Source organism: Nuphar pumila, chromosome 11, assembly GCF_984573655.1.
Source record: "Nuphar pumila chromosome 11, dmNupPumi1.hap1.1, whole genome shotgun sequence".
Lineage (NCBI taxonomy): Eukaryota > Viridiplantae > Streptophyta > Magnoliopsida > Nymphaeales > Nymphaeaceae > Nuphar > Nuphar pumila.
Genome location: NC_143259.1, coordinates 73,010,037 through 73,018,256, shown reverse-complemented (window position 1 = coordinate 73,018,256; position 8,220 = coordinate 73,010,037).

The window sequence follows — 8,220 nt, the reverse complement described above, 5'->3', positions numbered from 1 at the left end:
AAGTGGGTTCAGACCCAGGTCAGGTGGGTTAGGACCAGGTCAGGCAGGCTCAGGCTAAGTCAGGCAGGCTCAGACCAGGTCAGGTGGGCTCAGGTGGGCTAGGCTAGGTAGGGGAGGTTTAGGAGAGAGAGAGAAGGCAAGAGAGAGAGGGGGGTCGATTTTTATGAGAAGAGAGAGAGTGGGGAGGGCTATTTATAGCCCAAGCCCACCTCCTCTTGGATTTTCTCATGCCCCTTCTACCCCCTTGGCTTCTTTTTAATTCCAAGAGGTTCCTTGGTGTGGGGCCCACTTGGATATTCCATGGGATATTTTTGTGGGTCCCACCAGATATTTTCTGAGGAATATTTCTGTGGGTCCCACCAATATTTCCGTGGGTCCCGCAAGAATTTTGGGTTTCCGACGATTTTTTTCCGAAAAATTCTGAGTACGCCATTCCCTTCGTATTGACGTAACTAAGAAAGTTGGCTCGCAGGAATCCTTTGATTTTATTCAGGTAGGAAGTTATGGTTTCCAGAGTGTTTGAGGATATATTCGTGATTCGACGAATATCCTAAGTATAACTGGCTCGCAGGAATTGATTCGTTTCGCATTCTGAGAAGAAATGCTATTTTTACCGGTAAATGCCTCATGAATTTTATTCAGATATTTTCTGAAAAATTGCGGGTCTTACATGCGGGTTCCTCATTTATCCACCTCTGCAAACCAGGGGAAGATTTTCTTCTTTCTTTTTCTGTCAAGTCATCTCGGTTATGACTTTAGAGCCTGACGAGAGCTGAAAATCCTCTGTATAGCCCTGGACTGTCTTAAAGCAGCTTAGCTTATAGGGCTTATTGAAATATCAAACCTATTTCTGAAATGGTGGAGACTGCTGGTCATTGAGTTGCCAGGTAATTGTGTGTGGCATTTGCTATCTGGAAGCACTCTAACAAAACAAGATGGTGATCATGGATGATGGAACCACAACCAGTTAGTTTGATATTTTAGTGTCGACAAAAGGATCCATGGTTTCAACCATAAGCAAAACTCCTTGGTTTCCTGTATATCCAGTCTGCAGAGTAAGGTCTATCGATAAAACTAATTCATTGTCTTGGTTATTTTTCAGGGCTCAAATTAAGTAATCAACAGCTATAGTCAATCTACATAGCTATTTTCAAATATTTGATCTTTCTTTTGGTGAGGCCATCGTTAACACCTGTAGGCCAAGCAATACTCTGCTGCAAGACTGCTTAACAGCCACTTGCTGAAACTGTGTAGGTGCTGTGGTGCCATCATCCCACGACTTTTCCTCTCAGCATCGAGGCATCTGTTTGCAGCATCCATCCGCTGTGGCAGCAGCCCCAACATAGTGTTGTGCTTTCTATTTTATGCGTTCTTCTCACCACCTCATAGCATCTTTCATTCTACACTCACCATACCATAATTGTCAACAGTTCAATATCAGCTATTCATTGCTGAAGTTATCTGTTGCAGTTTTCCCCATCACCTTCATACTGCTGAAATTCAGAGCACTGCATCTTATATTCACTTCTTGAGCAACTGTGTTGCCCTTGTCGCAACACATTAGCCATTCACAATCCCACGTGTTACATATTTAGTACACAGCAGTTCCAACTTCCGTCTTGTTATCAATCAACCACCATCATCCCCTGCACTGCTGCAGTGTGTCGTCACTCACTGCTTCCACCAGCATATAATATTGTATTATATATATTCCCCCCCCCCTTTTTGTTCATATATGTCTGTAAATATATTGGCAATACATATTAACTTCTGCCATACTCTTTACCTTTTGCGCCAACAGCACAGTAGCATCCTATAAACATACAGTACCTAATATCTTCATACCTACACCTTGTAGCTAGCCCCACACCTCTGCCAACCTCAACTGCATAACATCTTCTTTAATCATTCATGTTGTCTATTGCACTACACAATACCTGTGTCCATTTCCAACCCCAATTCTCATATGGCTTATGTTGTATATGTACAATATAAGTAATACATATGTACATAGATATGTATATGTGTATCATTTCCCATATATATCTTGGCATTTTACTACCAATACCCATGTGATATATGTGATTTTCCTCCTCTTTTCAATACTAACCCGGTTGTTTTGCAGGAAGATGCATTTTTAGAAAATGTAATTTCAATTCAAACTCCAAGTTGTAATAGCTAGACTTTAATGAAAATTTACATTTCTTGCTTTAGGTAGAATGGATGAGCATTATAAAATGCCATGAATTGTTTATTCCATGCATTTTTCCTTTATTTCTCAAAATTCCCACAATGGTGAAACACGAATGACATGTGCACCATTTTGTAAGAGGTAATTGATACTAAGTTGATGATCCACATCAATGGCCATAGTCAGGGTGTGGACAAAACTTAGCATTTTTATCTTTTACAAAATAACACTGGATCCACACTGGATCCATTTTTAGGATTCATCATATTTTTCCTAAAAAAATTTTATTCTTTTATCAGGATTTAACTTAAAATTAACTCAAAATATATACCAATGGCCATAGTCAAGGTATATTGAGGGTTAATTTCATTTTAAATTCTATAAAAGCACTAAAATATTTTATTCTTCTTTTGAATTTAAATATAGATTATCATATAATACATTCAATGACCATAGTCAAGGATGTATTATATTTTCAATCTTATTTTAATTCATTTAAAGAATAAAATAGCTTTTTCAAACTTATTCAAATTCATTCATCATTTAGGATAGAATAACATCATATTTTTCAAATTTCTTTTCCAAAATCCAAGTAATTTCAAATATCTTTCTTCAGTCTACAGTTTAATTCATCCTTCTATCTTATTTCAAAGATTTAAATTCCGAGTTCGAAGTCCAATTTGACTTTGAAATTTCAAAATTCAATCTTCATATTCTTGATTCATTCCAAATTCAAAATCTAAATTTGACTTTGAAATTCATTTACAAATCAAATTTCAAACTTCAAATTTCTAACTCAAATCAAAATTCAAGTTCAAAGTTCAATTTAACTTTGAAGTTATCCTCTGATTTCAAAATCAAGTTCATCCCCTTATCTTCAAATCAAGGTTTGGATTTGACTCTCAAGTTTAAATTTGGGTTTCTAAAACCCAGATCCATTTTTAAAAGGTCCTATTTGGACTCTTCATAATCCGAATCCAAAGAAAAATCCTAGTCTCAACTTGGATCCAGATTTCCAAGTATAAACTCAATTTCACTTTGGATCTTAAATTATAGATCCAAATTCCATTCTAAGATCCGGAACCCAATTCCACTTTGGATCTTAAATTACAGATCCAAATTCCATTCTAAGATCCGGAACCCAATTCCACTTTGGATCTCAAATTACAGATCCAAATTCCATTTAGGATCCAGAACCCAATTCTACTTTGGATCTCAGACCTCAGATAGAAATCCATTCTAGGATCCGGATCCCCATTCTACCATTGGATCTCAGATTTAGATCCAAATTTCAATTCTTAGGATCCAGAATCCAACCCTACTTTGGATCTCAGACTTCAGATCCAAAATCCATTTTTTTAGGATCCAGAATCCAATTCTACTTTGGATCTCAGACTTCAGATCATATTCCATTTAGGATCCAGAACCCCGTTCTACTTTGGATCTCAGACTTCGGATCCAATTCCATTTTAGGATCCAGAGTCCGACTCTATCTCGGATCTCAGACTTCAGATCCAAATTCCATCTTGGATTCCAAATCTTGGATCCAAATCCAATTCCATCTCAGATCTCAAAATTCCAAAAATCCAACTCCACTTTCATTTTCAGATTTCAAATCCAACTCCTATTTTCCAGGTTCTAAAATCCAGAATTCAATCTCCAACTCTATTTAGAATTCAGACTTTGGATTTAAATCCCATCTTGAATTCCAACTTTCAAATCAATTTTATTCTTCCCACATTTCATTTTGATTTCAAATTTCAAAGATAGAATTCAATTCCATTCCAAATATTCATCCAAGTTCAAACTTCTAAATTTAAAGTCCATTTGTGACTTTGAAAATTTCCTTCTCTTTTTATCTCAAAACTTCAAAATCATCTCTTTCTAAATCCAGACGCATATTCCCAAGCTCTTGATTATTCTAAAACTTAGAACTTTAATTTTAAGTTCTAAGTTAAAATCATTTCTTCACTTTATCAGATTCATCTCAGAAATACTTGGGAATTCTTTCAAAAACATTTTCAAAAAAGAGCATACATCTTTGCATTTGCACAAGCATGATTCTTTGTGCATTTAGACTTAGAATACTTAGATAATTTCTTAGCAAAACAAAAGGCATTAATTCAACCCTTGGTTCGATTACCCCTGGTAAAGGCGCAAGGAACGGTCGAACCTCGTACCGACGAGCGGATCCCGTCTCCCAGTTTTCCCGCAAATATTTCAAAAACGGAGGTGAGTTATTTCAAATATTTTTAAAATTAAGGTCAAGTGAGACCCCGCAAAAAGGTTCCTCTCCTCTCTTCTTTTCTTTTATCTTCTCTCTTTCTTTTCTGTCTTTTATTTTTCTCCCTTCAAAAAGGAGGAAAATAGAGGTTAGAAAATGAAAAAGAGAAGGAAGAGAGAAAATATTACAAGAGGAAAATTTTTGCGATGATCACATCCCACCACGATTTCCTCATCTCTATCATTCAGTCATATCATTGTCGAGGATTTCGTCCTCCCAAAGCCAGTCAAGGATAAAGTTTTAAATTTGAAAAACCATGTCTTTTAAATCAAATTCTTCCACACCTAGTTCAGATCTGCTGACTGGGGCATTTTTCAAAATTTGGAGTGTTTTCTTTGCCACTAAGCTCGGCTTTCAACCGGCTTAGTAGCAAAGAGGGGCATCTGTAAACACCCCAAATTTTTCAAAATCTTTTAAATATTCCCTTCTTGCCCCTAAATTCATTTTTTGAGCAAATGAGTCATTTTTAAATCTAAATTCCAGTTCATTTCTCAAGTTTTACTGAAAATAAATTCATTTTATATGTTTAAATTGATTTCGGATCTGGATCCCTTGTCTAGACCCAAATCTGAGTCTCATTGCTCAAATTTTAAATTAAAATTACAAAAAATACCAACAATAATTTTTTAAATAGCTCGGACAGTTCCTTCGACATTTGTTTTGATTCGTTGCATTGTATTCCTCGATTCGAGTGTCAAAACTTGAACATTTTCTCAAAACCTTGGTCCAAACCCACTCTTCTGAAGAAATTTCCCCGAAATGGTCAGAAATTCTCAGAAAAATACTTTTGTAAATATTTCTCACAAAAATACAAAAAAATTAGTGTTTAAAACTTAGTTTTCTTTTAAAATCTTAGTTTTCTACTACAAAAAAATGAAAAAAAGCAATATAAAAATAAAAAAAAGATTGAGGAAGGCAAATGGTTTTAAAACCTGAAAAATTGAATTTGCCAAAAACCTCTTTTTGAACCATTTTTTTTACAAAAATTCTTTAAAGGGGGCCTTCTTTTGGAAATTTGGAAAATCTCCAACAAACATCTCCCGCGCATCCTCTCTCTCGATTCTCCATCGTTGATTTTAAAACAAACTCTCCTTCACCCTCCATCTTCAACCACCGAGCCGGGGATTTTCTTTAAAAAGGAGGCATCCAAGCCTCTTCGGAGGGGGGGAAGATCTCGGAGAGGAGGAAGCCATTAACACCATCTCGCTACCTATCTTCTTCTTCATACTTCTTTCCCCATTTCCTCTTTCTTTCTTCTTCACCACTGAAAATCTCTCCTAATCTTCTCTTTCTCTAATCGATCGAAGGAGATCAAAATCTTCGCAGAGTTGCAGAGCTATAGTAATAGAAGACCTCCACACAGAGGAAATCTCACACTCTCCCCTTTTTGAGCAATTAGGAGTTCGATCATCTCTACAACAATCAGGTAAATAGTCTATATCCCTCTTCTGGTTTATTTCTCTATTGGTGTATTTTTTTTTTTTTTTTTTTTTAACCTTCATAGTTTTCCCTTTTTTTTTTTTGTATTCCTTTCTTCCATCAAAAGCAAATTCGTATCATCGATCTGCTTATTGCAGTTTCGATGATACTTAATGCAACATTGACGGAATCCCCGATTCCAATATATATATATATATTTTCTTTTCTTCTTTCATATTTCACTACGATAGCAGACTCCATTTCCTATCTTCTCCTATTACTTCAGTCCTTTTGTTCATATTAGATTTCATTTTAGATAATCAACAGGTATGTTGCTTTGATTTTTTTTTTTGGGCCCCCATTGTATATTCTGCATGAATTCATTACATTATGTTGAGAAGAATAAACCTCTGCCTTCTATTTTTTTTTTATCGGTGATGCCTTGCTATGGCATCACTGATCCACCCATCTATATCCCATTTTTTATTTTGTTTTGATCTCTTGCTTATAATTATTTGTAACTGTGCTGATAATCCACTTTATTCTCTTTCATTCTCTTTATCATCGTCCATTTTTTTTTATATAGCTTAGCGCCTGTAATTTCCTACTTCTCAGGTTTTAAATCTCTGATTTATATCCCATCTTCCACCCAATTGAGCCATTCAATTGAGCCCAAAGCTCCGAGTAATGCCATGTAGCCCTTGCATTAAAGATACAAAGTTCACCCAATTTTTGAATAGGTTCTAGCCTGATCTGCAACTAAGTCATACCTGCTACAGGGGATAACCTCCCCAGTTGCTTCACGATTTTTGATTCTCTCGGCAATCACCCGGTAGACCAATCTGTTTGTCTTCTCATTTGATCTGGGTTTGACAGAACCATGGACTCTGCCACTGCTAGCAGTCGTATGAATCCCACCAGTTCCTTCAATCTTGAATCCACTCTTTATAATATTGCCTACATGGCAATTGGCAATCGAGTTACATAGAGCTCCATTAATACCAATTAAACAGAAGACTGTGGTACAGAGGAATCTAAGCAATTCATTTCCATCTGCTATTAATCTCAAATGTTTCATCATGAGCTTGTTTGCTTTTGCTTTCACTGAATCTCTATAGTATTTGAACTTGTTGAGGGTCTTTTGAGTATTGTGAACCTTGAGAATTCTGTTATATCTTGTAAATTGAGCTTTCCTTCTTTAACCAACTTGATTGGAATATGATATTCATTATGTTTCTGTTAGAATCCTCTTCAGATGCTGTCGGCTATAAAAAAAAAAAAGAAACAGAAAAATACAAAGGAAAAATCCTAAAATTTCTTGTATGTCTTTATTAGCATTTGTAATTCAATTGCAGGTAATTTTTGATAGCAACAGCTGCTGACGACATTCCTTTTAAACCTTGTTTCTTCTCATTTCCTTGAATGAATTTACACTGTGCCATACACTAACATTATTCTACAAGTCATACTATTCATCTCAGCCACTTGCATCCACACACAGCAAAATTAATCATCTATCTAGCACATTTCCTTTTACCTCATCTGTACTAATCCCCTATCTTATTGTCATTACCACAAGCCTATCAGTTGTTGCTTTTCTTTTTCTTCCTGAAAACCTGTAGTTTATAGACATTGGCCTGAAAGAAGGTAAGTTTTGAGAGTGTTTTTCAAAGGATGTTGGGATTTAAGAGTCATGGAAGTCTAAGTTTAAGCTATGTTTAGCAAACAGATATTTCAGCAGCTCAATTTGATGACCAAGTTAAAGGGAAAAATTCCAGTTCATCCCCTTTTATGCCCAAACTGGCAGAGAAGTGATGCTGGGTTCACTCTTCTATTTTCTTTAAAATATTTATGTTAACATTTTCAAGACCAAGCATTTGCAAGATGCAACGAACAGGTGCTGCTGAGAGTTGAGTACAGGAGGAATGCCTCGGAATAAAGCATTATATTTTCACCATTGCCCACAGATCACATGCCCATGTCTGATCTGGAATGCCACAGAATGATGTGGTGGCTGTTTCAACCTGTAGTCATTGGGTTGAAGATGATTGGCCCATGTGCATACCATTATCAGGATGTGTGTGACATGTCAAGTTTGGTATAGGAGAGATTGACCACAGGTAAGTATTTCGATCATTTTGTAAAGAGAATTTTTTTTTCATGGTCTACAGTTGTAGATATCTTACATCTCCTTTGTTGGTGCAATTTCAATGTTAACTGCAAATTTGTCCCAACCACTAACCCCTTTAGCTATCCCACCTCTGCGCAGTGTAACACAAAGGCCTCATATACCAGCATTTGTATTCCTCTGCTTCGACCCAAAGTT